The sequence below is a fragment of the Rosa chinensis genome, chromosome 2 (assembly GCF_002994745.2).
Source record: "Rosa chinensis cultivar Old Blush chromosome 2, RchiOBHm-V2, whole genome shotgun sequence".
NCBI lineage: Eukaryota > Viridiplantae > Streptophyta > Magnoliopsida > Rosales > Rosaceae > Rosa > Rosa chinensis.
Genome location: NC_037089.1, coordinates 38,200,464 through 38,216,555, shown reverse-complemented (window position 1 = coordinate 38,216,555; position 16,092 = coordinate 38,200,464).

The window sequence follows — 16,092 nt, the reverse complement described above, 5'->3', positions numbered from 1 at the left end:
TGGCCCTACCTAGGCCTTGCAAGCAAGGTTGTCCATGTGACTTTGTGTGATGCAAAGTCGAGCTTAAATGAGGCTCGAGGCCTTGTTTAGTATTTTATTTCTTTGCCCAAGTGGTTTTGGGTGACCTTAAACTATAAAATTCTTAGCTAACTTGTAATCCCCGAGATACGATAAACTGGGACGTAAATAGTTCACATTTAATGACCTTTTTTAATTGTTATGCGATAGGCAAATGAAAATAACTCAAATCAATACTTCAAGTAACTATTAATTTCTCTATTACCAGGCCCGGACCTAAGGGGAGCCCAAGAGGCTTTTGCCTCAGGCGAAAATTATATATATATATATATATATATATATATATCAAATGAAAGTCCAATCACCATTAGGAGTAAAGGATTTATCGTATTTATAGGACAAAGACAAATATATATACATTATATGCAATAATACACTTACACCAACGCAAAAAAAAAAAAAAAAAAATTAAATCTCTCAACTTTGTCGATCATTCCAGCTTTATTAGTTTAACTTGTGGTGTAGAATATTTTTTGAGCATCTTCAACAACGTAAGCTATATTTTAAGGTAAAATAACTGAAAAAGTGAAATATATATATAGATATAGGTTTAACATTTTCTCCAGCAACACTAATTATTTCTAATGTTTTAACTAAATCATAAATTGCCGTCTGGAAAAAGAAGAAAGAAAATAGGAGATAGAAATATAACTATTCAAAATTCCTTGCTAAAAATAGCTACCCATTTTATCAAAATTTATATTTAATTTTGCTTTAATTACTCGGTTGGAAATGCTCTTATAGCATCTCCAACAATATTATATGCTATATCTTGAGTTAGATTTACTGAAAAAAATAAAATATACTATATGTTTAACAATTTCGCCCCAACAATACTAGTTATTTATAATATTTCTTTTTCTAGGCTTAGCATCATTAATTTTCAGCCCAATAAAATATACTATTGTGGCTGAGCTCGCATTACACTGTATTCACCCCAATCGTCACACTTGGCCCACTATGTCATATGTACGCGTCTGGTTGAGTTGAGAACCTATATAGCCTGAAGTACCTTTTTTGGGTAGGGTGGATGGAGAGCCAGCTCAGACCTGAGGCCGCCTCAGGCCCAAATTTATTTTTTTACACCTTGTTAGAATATATATTAAATGAAACCCCAATCTTGACCGTTATTTATTTATTTTTTTTCACCGAAAGCTAGAAATTTAGGGGGCTCATAACTTATTTTTACACCATGTTAGGCTGTTATATATATAAATATATATATACACACACACACACACACACACACACACACACACACACACACACACAGATCCTATCCAGAGCGGAGCTCCGCTTTGAAATTAACGTGTGAAGTTCGAGTTTTTGGTCACTTTTCGGTCGCATATCCACATCTCGACCGTTCAGTTTTTAGGTACTAGTGTACAGATCATCTCTGCAAATTTTCAGCCAAAATGATGATTGTTAAGGCATTGATAACTGTCTTAAAGTTAGTACGGTTCAGGTTGACAGATTCAGTCTGTCCATTAGTTTAAGCGAGTTAGATACCTTAACAATTATCAATTTGGCTGAAAATTTGCAGAGATGATCTATACACTAGTACCTAAAAACTGAACAGTCGAGATGTGGATATGCAACCGAAAAGTGACCCAAAACTTGAACTTCACACGTTAATTTCAAAGCGGAACTCCTCTCTGGATAAAATATGTCTATATATATATATATATATATATATATATAAAATAGGATCCAAGAAAAGGGTATATACTAACACAAGGTTTGAGAATATATATGGAACGTAGTAGAGACAGCTTCACCACTTCTATTCTCTGCTGGCTTAGAGAAACTATAGCCATAATCATCTCTGAGGCATTCCCACATGTTGCCTTCAGAAGCGCTGCCACTGTAAAATCAATCGAACCAAAAGTAAATAGAGATAAAAAAATCAATTTGAAAAACCAAAAGTATGAAAAGTCCATAACCTCTCTCCATTTCTGATCCTTTACCCTTTTATGATTTTGAACAAAATTAACAAACCCTTTCCATACTTGTAATTGAATTTTCATGTAGGTAAATCTGTGTATATATATATATATATATATATAAAATAAAAGCTCAATCACCATTAGGAGTAAAAGGTTTATTATATTTATAGGACAAAGAAAATTATATATACATTATATGCAACAATACACTTACTGAAATGTCAAAGAAAAGTAAATCTCTCATTTTTGTCAACCATTCCAATTTTATTAATTTAACTTGTGGTGCAGAATATCTTTCAAGCATATAATATATATATATATATATATATATATATATATAAAATAAAAGCTCAATCACCATTAGGAGTAAAAGGTTTATTATATTTATAGGACAAAGAAAATTATATATACATTATATGCAACAATACACTTACCAAAAGGTCAAAGAAAAGTAAATCTCTCATTTTTGTCAACCATTCCAATTTTATTAATTTAACTTGTGGTGCAGAATATCTTTCAAGCATTTTCAACAATATAAAGCTATACTTTGAGGTAAAATAACTAACAAACTGAAATATAGCTATAAGTTACAATTTTGCTACAACAATATCAATTATTTCAAATGTTTTATCAAATAATAAATTATCGTTTGAAAAAAGGGAAAAGAAAATAGGAGATAAAAATATAACTACTCAAACTTCCTAGATAAATATAGGTAACCATTTTACCAAAAGTTATATTTAACTTTGCTTTAGCTATTCTATTGGAGATGCTTTTAGCTTATTTTTCTTAGTTCTAATTTGGAACATCTTTAGCTAAATCTTTTACATCTTGATTTGGAATATCTTCCGTCTTATTATTTGAATATAAATATTTTTTCTTTTATCAGAAGTGAACTTCAATAATAAGCAAAGATTGTAACAAGAGGAATTAAAATGACAACTATCAATTCCAACGAGGATTTAGATAGCGGCCTTACAATTTTAGACTTCAACTCAAAGTCCATGCTGACACATTGATGGAGATTAGGAGGTCCTCATTCTAAACAAAGGAAAGACTGACTAATTTTTAAGGCTTGTTTTTGTAAGCGATGAGCAACCATGTTGCCATCACTCTTCACAAAAATGCCCACTGTAAACATCAAAACGTTTGACTAATAAAATATGCCCTTAACAACTCAAATCATCACTATCGAATTGCCGTTCATTTAGCTATATATATTTTGTTTGCTATTTTATTGTTGGAATTTGAGTTTATAGATTTATTGCCGGTAAATTCTTATAAAAAAAAACAAAAAAAAACATTGAATGCATACTAATATTAGAGGGCCCAACTTTTGAAGTGTATGAAAATCTCAGGTTCAGCTTTGATGGAGAGGCACTGACATTATCACAGATATTCAGGGAGATCGACCACACTGGTTTGGATGCATCCTCCAGTAGGATGATATCCTTTCAATTCATTTGTTTCTTCATCATTTTATAATGTAGATTAAATTATAGTTTAGTTTTACTTACGATTTCATTTTAAATAATTTACTACCTTATCATATGATTTTCAAGGTCGATACAAGTGTAGTTTACAATTTACTAGTTTAGAGATCATAAGGTAAGTGTTCAAATTAAAGTATAGGTGTAGTATCATGGATGATATTCAAGATTTATGTGACTCGATTACCTTACTTGAGGAGTTGTTTGTGTGTTAGGTCTTTCCACTAGGAAATTCATACACCTTGTTTGACTTGCTCTGTGATATATGCAATGCATCCGGATATGGAAGACAGAAGGGTACAGATCACTCATAGATCCATGATCTTTCAGTTATGATATTTTTAGTTCAACTTGGTTTTGACTCTTAGGGGGGTGTATTCAATTTAGATTATAAAAGATTTTATTTGAGTTTTTATAATCCATGGATTTACTTAATTCACGGATTGTTTTAAATTCTATATGGACTTTGATTGATTCTAATGGATTGATTTACTTGTATTTGTTTAGATTTTACAAGTCTTTATGATGTTTTTGGTAGGTTAATTTTTTCTTCTTCTTTAAAAGCAATGGATGTATGGATCCAACTATAATGCTACATCAATGACAAAAAAGTGTGTGTGTGTGTGTGGCAATTTACCATTGTTTATGTTGTGTATAATGATATATGAATAATAAGAGAAAACTAATCAGCCAAAATGTTACACAAAAAATAAAGTATAGTAAACTAATGACATAATTTATTTCATATCTAATTTACAAAAGAAACATGTGCGTATGTATCATCTTAACAATACCATTGAAAATGAGCTTAATTAGCTAGAAGGATTAAGGCTTCTAGAGCTGTAGTGATAAAAATAAATAAAATTATTAGATGAAAGCAGAGGTAGAGACAGAGTAGGATATTGGCAAGATAAGTCTAAGACAAAATGGATGAATGTCACATTTTGAGAGCTGTTTTTTTTTTTGGTGAAGAGCTTCTTCATTTTTGAGTGAGAAAGAATCCATCAAAATCTCTTAGGAAATGCACAACCTAGTATGAAAAAGTTCATCTATTTGCAATCGTCCTTAATTGATTTCTACTTTTGTCCAAAGCCGTTACTACTAATGAATTTGGTTCACAAAACCATTAGGTGAATTATTTACCAAAATCTAGCTCCAATTACATGCATATATCCTAAGTTGGCCACCAAAGAACATAAACATGAAAATTTTTTCTGTAATCCAGAATCAATCAAGCAATCTCACATAAGTAACATAGAAATCAACACAAAGAAATTGCAACTTTATTTCAAAACATAGAGACGAGCTTTAAACTTTGTCTTTAATGTCTTGTTAACTAGATTTCACGCCCCGAATTTTGAATAAATAAATTCAAAAACTGAAATGCGAGAACATAACAATCACAAGAAACACAAAGAAATTTTTTCATTTAAATTAAGCAACTAACAAACCAAGCTCACAATGTCAATACCGACTCGTTCTTTAGATTCACAAATTACATTACAGAGAGTTTACAAATTAAACTGAATAACAATTCAATAAGTAAACACACCCACCACACTCTCTACACAGTGGAAGACTAAAACCAAATTGTCCTTCTACGTCCACACTACAAAAAGTACACCTCAGCTTCAACGATAGTTACTCGAGATTCTAACTTGCACAATAACCCTACACCATGGAATAGTGCATCGGGTTGAAACAACAAACCCGGTCAGCTTTTGCAAGCTTGTATGAGTAAACCTAAATAACACCAAAAGCACATTTCCGACTCAAGGACAATAAATCAACACAATGATTCATTCCAACATTAGAATCCTTCTCTTTTTAAGGAACACACAGGTCACTACCGTGACAAATCAAATCATTCTAAATAAAAACCTTTAATCACTGCAAAGAAAATTAGTTTAGAAGATCACAGAAAAGCACACATTCCAAAATATCATAGTAAACCCTGCATATAGTTTAGTTCAGGAGATCACATTAAAATCAAACAAAAGAAATCATAGTAATCCCTGCATATGGTTTAGTTAAGGAGATTACTTAAAAATCGACAAAAGAAATGAAAAAACAGAAAATAAATAAGAAATCAGACAACTCACGCTAAATCAAGAAATCAACCTCTCAACTCCAAGAAAACATCTCATGACCCCAAGTAATCCACATGATACCTTATGATATGAGATGGCAGACATACTAGAGTTCTAACTTAATCATAGCCCGTCTCTCGATTAGGGTTATGACATCTGATATACCTGCCTCAATTGTAACCCATCACCGCCTAGGGTTATGGCATCTAATACACTCGCCTCAATCGTAGCCCGTCAGCCACCTATGGTTATGGCATCTGATACACTTACTCAATCATAGCCTATCACTCGAACAGGGTTACGACATCTGATACACTCGCCTCCGTCACTACTGTGACACTAGATCCAAAGATCGAAAACATGTACAAGCCCTACGTGACCCAAAATGTTACTCAAAACTCAAATACTCTTTCTTACAATAAAATCAACAATTCATATGCATATCACAATATCATGCCATCAATATATATATATATATATATATATATATACACACACACGTAGTCATCCACTCAGGAATGCCTACTAATACCAACTATAGTTCGCACGCACCAAAAATCGAGAAATTCATTTTTATAATTAAAATCCATTTTCCATATCTGTGAACCGCAGTTCTATGAACTGTAGTCGATCAAGTTCATATCACTTAAAACAAATATTCATTTTCGAAAATGATTTAAGATTATCAATTTATTCTGAATATTAAGTAACTCGGTTCGTAAATGAACCACGTGAGATTTACTCACCTCAAAATCCTGCTGCATCTTCTTTTACAGTAGAGATATAGTATCGACTTCTCTTTGTCAATCACCTAAGAACTGTACGTCATAACTTAGTACACGAATAAAAAACGATTATGTTTCGAACCCCCGTTTGAACTAAAATCCCGAAAGTAATGCCAATTGAGGCGAAACTTCATTTGAGACCACCCGAGTTCTCTGGAATACTTATACTATCATTATATCAAAATTACAAGTAGATCGGATAGCTGAATCCTCACAGATCGAAAACTAATCGAACCGAAAACCCTAAAACGCTAAAATTCATAACTTGCTCATACGATGTCCAAAAATTACAAACTATATATCGAAATGCTCATATCGATGAGTTGATCAAAATCAAGAAAAAAAATTGTCCTTGAGATGGCCAGAAGCCGCCGCACAGTGCCACCACAGACAGCGGCAACGCCTCTGCCAACCTTCGAGTTAGGTGGGGAGGCCCACCTGAAACTCTTCCTTTCAACATGCCCAACAATATTAACAACTAGCACAAACCCTGAAAACTAACGGAAACGGTCGAAAAATACCTTAAGAGCAAAGGTGGTCGGATTTTTTGCCCACTTTCCCAGTGACCCTTGGTTCTCCATCCATGCTTCATTTATGCTCAAATCCTTTAAGGACCATGACCAGCATCTTCAGGAGACTCCAAAAAGCCAAGCAGCTGGAGCTATGGTGGCCGGAGGAGGGAGAAACTGACGTTGACTTAAGACGGGGTTAGGATCGGCTTCTCCTTACTGCGCCGTGTACACACCGAGATATGTTGCAAAGCCACCACTAGCAAGTGCTGGAGGAAGAGGCGAAGCTAAAGTAAGTGGTTGCACGTCCAAAGGTGGCCATATAGCGAAGTAATGGCCGGAAGAAAATCTGAGCCGATTTTCTGTTGGGAGAGAGAGAGAGAGACTCGGGTTTCCGAAAATGGAAATATGTCATTTTTTGCAATTTTCAGAAATTTTTGTCCTTTATACAAAAATGAAAAGTTTTTTCGAATGCGATAACTTCTTCATACGAACTCCGATTTTCGCGTTCCACATATCCACAAACTCGTATCAACGCGCTCTACGATTTCTCTGGAGGAAGTATTCACAGAATCCTAACATATAAAAAGTCAAACTTCATAACCCCCCTAAAAACATGCATTTCAAATAATAAATCGTCTGAAACACTTCCGCTTGACTCTCGAACCACAAAATCCTACTGATGAATACTTTATTAATTCCCAAAAACCATTAGGAATTAATAACTAATTTTCAGGATATTACACTAGAATTCATAGTTTACGAAATCAAACAAAGGAAACAAAAGAAAAAGATGAAATACAACGTGAAAGATGAATGACAAAGCCTTGAGACGAAGAACTTAAACACCCTTGAAAGCAAGCAATCTTCTAGGGACGACACAAGGATGGATGGCGGGTAGGAGCTTGATGTATTGCATGACTTCTTCTCCTCCTTGGTTGATAACGCAGACTATGAAGACTAGAGAATGGAATTGATTTTTGGTGTGTGAAAATAATGAAAGAATTGTGGGTGAAGTGGTGTGTGAAACGTCCCAATGATGCTCTTATTTATAGGAAGATTGCAACTTAGTTTCCAAATCTTCAAAATTCTTCTTTTTATTTTCTAGGATTTATCGGATTGATCCACACAGTATTAGCCAATCAGATAATTCCACATCATCATTCTTGTGTATTCCAAACACAAAGAAGCCTTCAAATTAGCACCTTGATTTGAGGGAGATTATTTTCTGATTTATTTCCTCAATTTCAGCCAAAGATGGAGTGGAACTCAAAGAATGTATCTGGACCTATTTTCAACCTTTTTGTTTGTTGTAATCCATTGAATTTCTCCAAGATAAGTTCAAAATGTCACCTTCTTGAATCTTCTTTTATTTTCACGGAAAATCATGTATTTATCCCCCAAAAATACTCCTTTTCACGTCCCAAAAGCCCTATTGTAATTAGGTTACTTCAATTGCCGAAAATCCCAAAATATTCTAGAAGAATCTTGAGCTTTCTTGAGTAATCTTGAAGCCACATGGTCTCCTAATGCTCTCAGGTTTCCTAGCCTCATCAAGACTCCTCATCTGAAATGTTCTTGAACCTTCCGGAATCTTCTTTTGCTTTCCTATTACAACTGGGACTCCTTGTGTCATTAGGATTCCTACTTTGACTGGGTTTCCTAGTTGGACCAGGATTTCCTAGCTGGTCAGGAAAACTTCATTTCTTCATTTCAACTCATTTTTGCATCCCTTGCGCATTCTATTTGTCACTTCCTGTAACATCCCGTATCTTCACTCACCCGTTTACTAGTCATTTGGACGGTAAACGGCCTTTACTTCCACATTTACCGTCGTTTAAGTACTTTTAATGGCCCTAAAAGTTGACTTTTTGATCGGGCCAAAATTTGAGAAAACTTCCTTCTTGAAAGTCGTAGAGGACGTTAAACCGAGCGGGTGGATATGTGGTACGTAAAAATCGGAGCTCGTATGTGGAAGTTATGAGCGAAATAAGGACGTTACTGTTCATGGTAAATTTATATATATAAGGAAAATTACTGTGGTAGGTTTCCAAAACCGGAAACCCACCTTTCTCTCTCCTCTCCCCCGATTTTCCCCTCTTTCTTCTTCGGGAAATCCTTCTTCCCTTCGATTGGCCGTCGTCCGGCCATCACCCGGCAGAAAGCCGGCCACCACAGGGTCGCCTCCTCCCCCTGGTCACGCTGGTGCCCTTAGTTTTCGACGATTTGGCCGGAAAAGCTCGGATCGAAGCAAAGTTCTCTCCTGCTGCAGTTTGGGGTTTTCGCCGATTTCCGCCGTTTTCGGCCGTCTCCGGCCACCAAATCACCATCGAAGGTTCGGTTTTTGCCAAGGATTGTTTTGCCCCTAGCCTTGAGCCACGATTTGCAGTGTGGAGGTCGAATCGAAGGTTTGAAATTCTGAGTTACTATTCACAATTCGGGTTCAAACTTCTCCTTAATTGTTGAGGTACTTCCGCTCTTTTTCTAACTTGGTCACAGTTGAAAGAATTAATGGGTGTGTTGAGAAGGTGCTACTGCCAAATTTTGGTGGCCATCGGAGATGGTGGCGGTGGCGGCGGCGCCGCCACTGTGGGCGGCGGTAGCGGCGGCTAGGGTAGCTTTTTAATTTCAATTTCTGGCTAGTTAAATTCTATAATTATCATAGAGCTTGTATGTGAAGTTTGGTGAATTTTGGAGAAGCTTGGAATTAATTATGAATTTTTGAAGTTTAGGGTTTCGATTATCGAATTACGAGAATCCGACCGTCAGATATCTCTCGGTTCTGACTTGGAACCTTTAAGATAATGAATTAGTATTAGTGGTATAATTTAGGTTGAATCCGAGGAGAATGGGAGATGTAATTTATGAGGAATTGAGTTTAGGAATCATATTAAATTGTTGAATAATTATTCACGGAATATAATCGTGTACAGGACGACGTACCGAGCTATTGCTCGATAATGGAACACGAATGCGTGATCGTCGGAATAGTACTGTGAGTGGACTTTTGTTTTTAAGTAAATGATGCATGCATTTATTTCTTTGAATATGCTCTATTTATTTATCAATTTACATTTCGAGCGTGTGATTTAATCTCCGAGATTGATTTCGCTTTATCTCATATAAGTGTTTTCGATAATGATTTGTTTCCGAAGTTGATTATGATTTATAATCTTACTTGACGAATTATCTTGTTTCCGAGGTGATTTCCGGAATTATTCTCTAATTATATTTTATTTCGATTTGAGACTTTTAAAGGAGTTTCAAAATGGGATTTCAATGGAGTTGTATTTCCTCTTTTTATATCGACTTCGGTTTTGGCATTGAGAATGCCTTGTTGATGATTTTGGAAATGGATTTTGTTCCGGTTTACGAATAATATTATTTCTGCCTATTTACTTGAAATTTGAGATGATCTTGGCATGTGGGACACGTCATTGGAAATTCTTTTACGAGTGATGGGGAAGCCTTATGTATTTATGGATTTACTTGGTTTTCGGATTTTCTGTTGCCATACTTTGGGTGACTATTATCATTGCTAGCATTGATCTTCCGCCCTTGTGGCGAGGTGATGGGATCACCGAAGCCCTCCGCCTTTGTGGCGCTGGTTACTGTCTCTGTGACAGTAATTCTGAAGCCCAGTATCCTATCACTACACATAGTGGCGTAAGGGTATATTACGGGAGTAATGGGAGTACTTTAGCCTGGGAGGCTCACTTGTATGGCTATCGCCTTCCCCTACTCACTTTACTACTTAAGCTAGCGGGGCTAGCTCGGTTTTCGCTTAACCAGCGGGGCTGGTCTTATATTTTCGAGTATTGAAATTTCAATCTTTTACTCGGTTGTTGTGGCTAGCGGGGCTAGTCGGTTTTCTGGAGTTCAACGTTTTTCGGATTATTTTCTTAAGTGTTTTATAAATGTTGCATGCATCCGGATTTTATATATCGAAAAATGTGGGAAAGTATGAAGTTTTATTTTGTTTTATTCGTATTAAATTATTTATTTTGTCCACTCACGCTAACGTGTTTTCAATACTTTTCCCCTGGGCCCTTCGGTTTCAAATGCCCAGTTTGCAGGCGAAATTAGTTGAGGTCGGGCGTACATGGAGTCGAGGCATAGCCAACAGCATTGCTTCCGCGTACTCATTCTATTTCTGTGATCTTTGTTACCTAACGAAATAATATTGCTCTGATAACCTGTGGAATTATTCTTATAATGTGGGTTCACTGGGTTGAGACTGTTATTTGTGAAATTGGAGTTGTGGTCTGGGGAGCAGGTGGCTTCAGGAGGATAAGGATGGATTGATTTAGGAGTGTAAATTTTCTTTCTACAGGTTTTGGGTAGTTCATTTTAGGGGAAGTTCTGCCAATTTTTGGAAGAATTTCTTCTAAGGTGGACCCCGCAGGGCTACTTCGGATTTCAGGGTGAAATCCGGGGCGGGTCCTGTCACTTCCAATGTCTCATTTTGCTTTTAATATGCCTTTAAGCTCATTTCCTCTTCATGTGCTTTAGTGCATCTAAAAATAGAAACTACATTAAAACTGATTTATTTAAGGAAATAACTAAAATAAATTTGAGGAAATAACTTTTAAAAGATTGCATTAAAATGCTCTTATCATGAATCGAGGCTGTACTTTCTTTAGGTGATTAACAATACGTCCGATAATTTATTTTGGCTATTAGAGAAGATGCAGCTAGATTTAGAGGTGAGTAAATCTCACGTGGTTCATTTACGAACGGACTTACTTATTTTTAGGAAGTAATTGATAAATTGTGAATCGTTTTCTGAAATGAATATTTGTTTTAAATGATATGAACTCGATCTACTACGGTTCACAGGACTGCGGTTCACATGTATGAAAAATAAGATTTTAATTATACAAATAAATTTCTCGACTTTGGTGCATGTGAACTATAGTTGGAATTTGTAGGCATCCCTAAGTGGATGATTACGTGTGTGTGTATTTAAATATATATATATATATATATATATATATATATAGCTGGATGGTGTGGCATTGTGATATGTAGACTTTTGGTGATTTCATTCATATTTTGAATTGAACACTTATGCCAGAAATATATTTGATGATTTATATTGTTGAAAGAGTGATATGGAGTTGTGGTGTGACATTTGTGAGTCGAGTGGGATTTCTTTAAATGTCTTGTTCTAAGGGCCATATGGTCCAAAGTTCGAAGGTTACGGTGATAACCAGAGTGCAATATATTGGATGCTTGAACCTTGGCTGAGGTGACAGGCAATGATTCAGTTAGAGCTAATCTGTTGCAAGCATACCGTCATGGTGGTAACTGTGATTTCTGGATGATGAGTAGGTAGTCTATTGTAAGCGTACCGTCATGGTGGTAGCTGCATCATGAGTAAGTAGTTTTTAGAGAATGTTTCTGGTGTTCTTTCTTTAGCTTATATATGAGATTTGGATTGCTATTAAAGTGGTTGTGTTGATATGATCATTTTGATTTATTCATGTAGGTTATATGTCAATTGATTTGGGTTTACACACACGAGCTTGCAAAAGCTTACCGGGTTTGTTGTTTCAACCCAGTGCGTTATTCCATGGTGTAGGAGTTATTGTTCAGGTCAGAGTAATCGGCGTTGAAGCTGACGTTATGTTGCTTTCATAGCTTGGACGTAGTAGGGTACTTTTGGTTTTAGTCTTCCGTTATGTAGTGAGTGTGGTGGGTGTGTTACTTATTGAATTGTCGTTCAGTTTAATTTGTAAACACTTGGTAATGTGATATGACTGTAGAAAACGAGTCGATATTGACAGTTGTGAGTTCAATTTGTTTTATTGACATTGTAAGCTTGGTTTATTTAGTCTAAAAGAAAAATTTTATGTTTTTTCTTCTTGTGCTTGTTGGGTTTTTGCGTTCTGAATTTAAATTCCTTTATTCAAAATTCGAGGCGTGACACTTTTTGCTGTTTGTATTCATTTCCTAGATAGGCTTGTTCAGGAGATATGTGCTCAAAATCATTTGATTATAACACAAAAAAAGAGCATTATCATCTGAGCATACTTTTCTTTGGGTTTCGTGTAGATTTCACATTAACATTTCTTTGGGTCGATACACTTGATCTGCCCCAGTTGCAGGTCACAAACGAATTCATTCGATATTGCTCCCCAGAGAAATTAGATTCCGTCCATATTGATGTGCTTCATGGAGTAGTACAGTATTATTGTTCTTATTGGAGAACAAGATTGAAATATCTGAACTATTATTTACTATTGCCATATTATAAGGATGAATACTATTCTTTAGGGCTGTCATTTTGGGCCGAATGGGCCAAACCTACCGAATTTCTAACCGGTTCGAATTGAGTTGGGCCGAGCTCTCGGCTTACTGACAATTCGGTTCGACTACGGTATGAGATATTGCATACCGTCGGTATACCGTATCGACCATATACAATACCTTATACGGAATAATTATACAAAATATATAAAACCTTGAAAGAGGTAAGGTTCAAACCCTCCACCTCTTTCACAACAGCTCAACTCCCTACCACTGGAGCACGAGCTACTCTCAGTATAATATGTACAAACTTTATATTTCTAGTGTTCTTAGGTGATGGATTAAACAAAACAGAATATTTTCCTTCTCTCTCTCTCTCTCTCTCTCTCTATATATATATATATATATATCTCATCTCTTCGGGTCTTCGACTATTGTTCTTCTCCATCTGCATTTAGTTATGCTTCATCTATTCTTCTTCTCATTTTTCTTTCTTCTTCCTCCCCAATCACCATCAAATCAACACAGATCATCATTAGATCTTCTAATTACAACATATTCCATCATCAAATCAACATAATCAGATCATCCTCATCTCCAACATCAGTGAATCTCCGCCGGCAAATCCACCCAAAATCGAATGATACCAACTGAAAATTCAATTTGCCGATAGTCGGTATACCGATTATTTTGGGTCAATGGCAGTTTGAAAATCCTGATACCGACGGAGTTGGTTCGGCATCGATTTGGGCAAAACTGGGTCGGTTTAGTATTGAATCCAGCCCTACTATTCTTATTCTTAGACATCATGATTAAAATAACTGAACGATTATTTCCTCACACATTATGAGAATGAACATATCTGTAGGAATCACTGTTTGCATGGGTAAATCAATGACATGAGAAGTCAAATTATTTGATGTCTACGTTACATTTGTGGGATGTTTTTAAAGAGTCTGCCTCATTTTCTGAAGTGAAGGTATATTTTGTATGTGAAATTGCAGCATTTAATTCTCCGTCCGGTCAGATTACACATCTTTAGTAGTTATGATGATGGGGGAATGTTAATCCGTTCTTGAGAATTTAATAGGGGAAATGGTAGGGTTTTTCATGTAGTGGTGAATAGTTGATACTTGTACTAGTGGATATCGAGAAAGTTCCTGTATTCACTGATCCACTTAATTTGTAATTCTTCTGATTCTACACATTTAAGGCTTTGTATTTAGATTGTACTGGTTGTATGTGCTAGCATTTTGATGTCGCTCTTGGGAAGCGACCAATTTAACCCTGAAATGTCATTAGTAGTATAAAGTAAATAGGGATCGTTCTATTCCGGGGATTGAGGGTACACCTGTCATTGTAGGACAAACAAACAATTAAAATTAAAACAAAGTATAATATTTACAAAAATATAACAAAATATATACATATTTACGAAAAAGGGGGGATTTTTGGTTTTTGGTTTTATTTTGCCGAAAATAAATACTAAGTTAATAAAAGAATTAAAATGCAAAAACATAAAAACACAAATGGGATGTGGGAACAAGGATCAAAGTCGAAACTCATGATTAAAATTAATTCAAGTTCATCATTGTTCATCATAGTCATGCAAGAGGAGTTGATCATGTGAAACGTTCAAAAGCAAACAATTTCCCATATTTTACTTTCAATGCTAATTAACCTAAGCGAAAGCACCTAGATTAATCCTATCAAACATGCAATCAAACCCTAGAAAGCTAGTCAATCATGTCATGTTTAACGCATTAAGCACCTAGAAAGGCTATCAACTCAAATGTGCAACTTAGTATGAAAAAGTCCACCTAATTGCAATCTTCTTTGATTAAATTCGGTTTTTGCACAAAACCTTTACTACTTATTGATTCAAGAACACAAAACCAAAAAGTTGATTCATGTTCTTAAATTCGTAGCACCAATTATATCAAAACCCTAAGTGTTTGCAACCACATAAGATTAAAATACAAAAGATTTCTATCATGCAAATTTAATCAAACACTCACACAAAAGCAACCATAAATCGCAATATATGAATCTGAAAATTAACAATTAATCATAAAATTTCAGAAATCAAAACTTGTTCAAACATATGTGTCAACTAGGGCATAACCAACGAAAATTACAAAGCAAAGGTTACAAGGAGAATCGGATTACACCGTGATGAAGATGAGATGAATGAAGTGATGAATGGTCTCTTTAATTTCGAAAGCAATCTTCAAGGATGGTGATGGTTGGTGTGCACGGCTTGTCTTCTTCTTCCTTGGCCTTGCTTGCACTTCGTGGTTGCCCTAGAGGATGGAGAAGAACACGGCTAAGCTAGAGAGAGTTTTCTGATTTTCTCTAAGTGTAAAACGTAAAGAATGGGAACTGGGACCCTTCTCAACGTCAAAGAGGGGAGTATTTATAGGAGCACGGCTAGGGTTCACAAAGCAATCAGAAATTTCCACATAGCTACCACCAATGAGAATTCGCCAAATAAGCTTTGTGATGTAGTCCAACCAATGGTATGATGCCAAGTAAGCCTTGTGATGTGTTCCAACCAATCAAAATTCTCTAAAATACCTCCCTAATATTTAATTTCCGAATTTCCTTGAAATTATTCTGATTTTCTTCATGAATTTCGGCCAACATTCCTTTAGGGAATTTAGGGATGAATCTAGACGCCTTTTTAGCTTTTCCTTGGTGCACACATATTTTCCTTCCATAAATATCTCCCTTGAATCTCTCTTGGCGTCAATCACCCTAGGGTTTCTTGATTTTCACGTTGATTACCTCTTTATCTCTCTCCCTTTGCACGGCAAACACATAAAATTACTCCTCCAAGAATATTTTCTTTCCATAAAAAATAGCCCTAGAAAATATCCACCGAAATCTTCTTTTAATTTCTGATTTTCACGCCAACTTCCTTGTTTATCTCTTAGGATTTT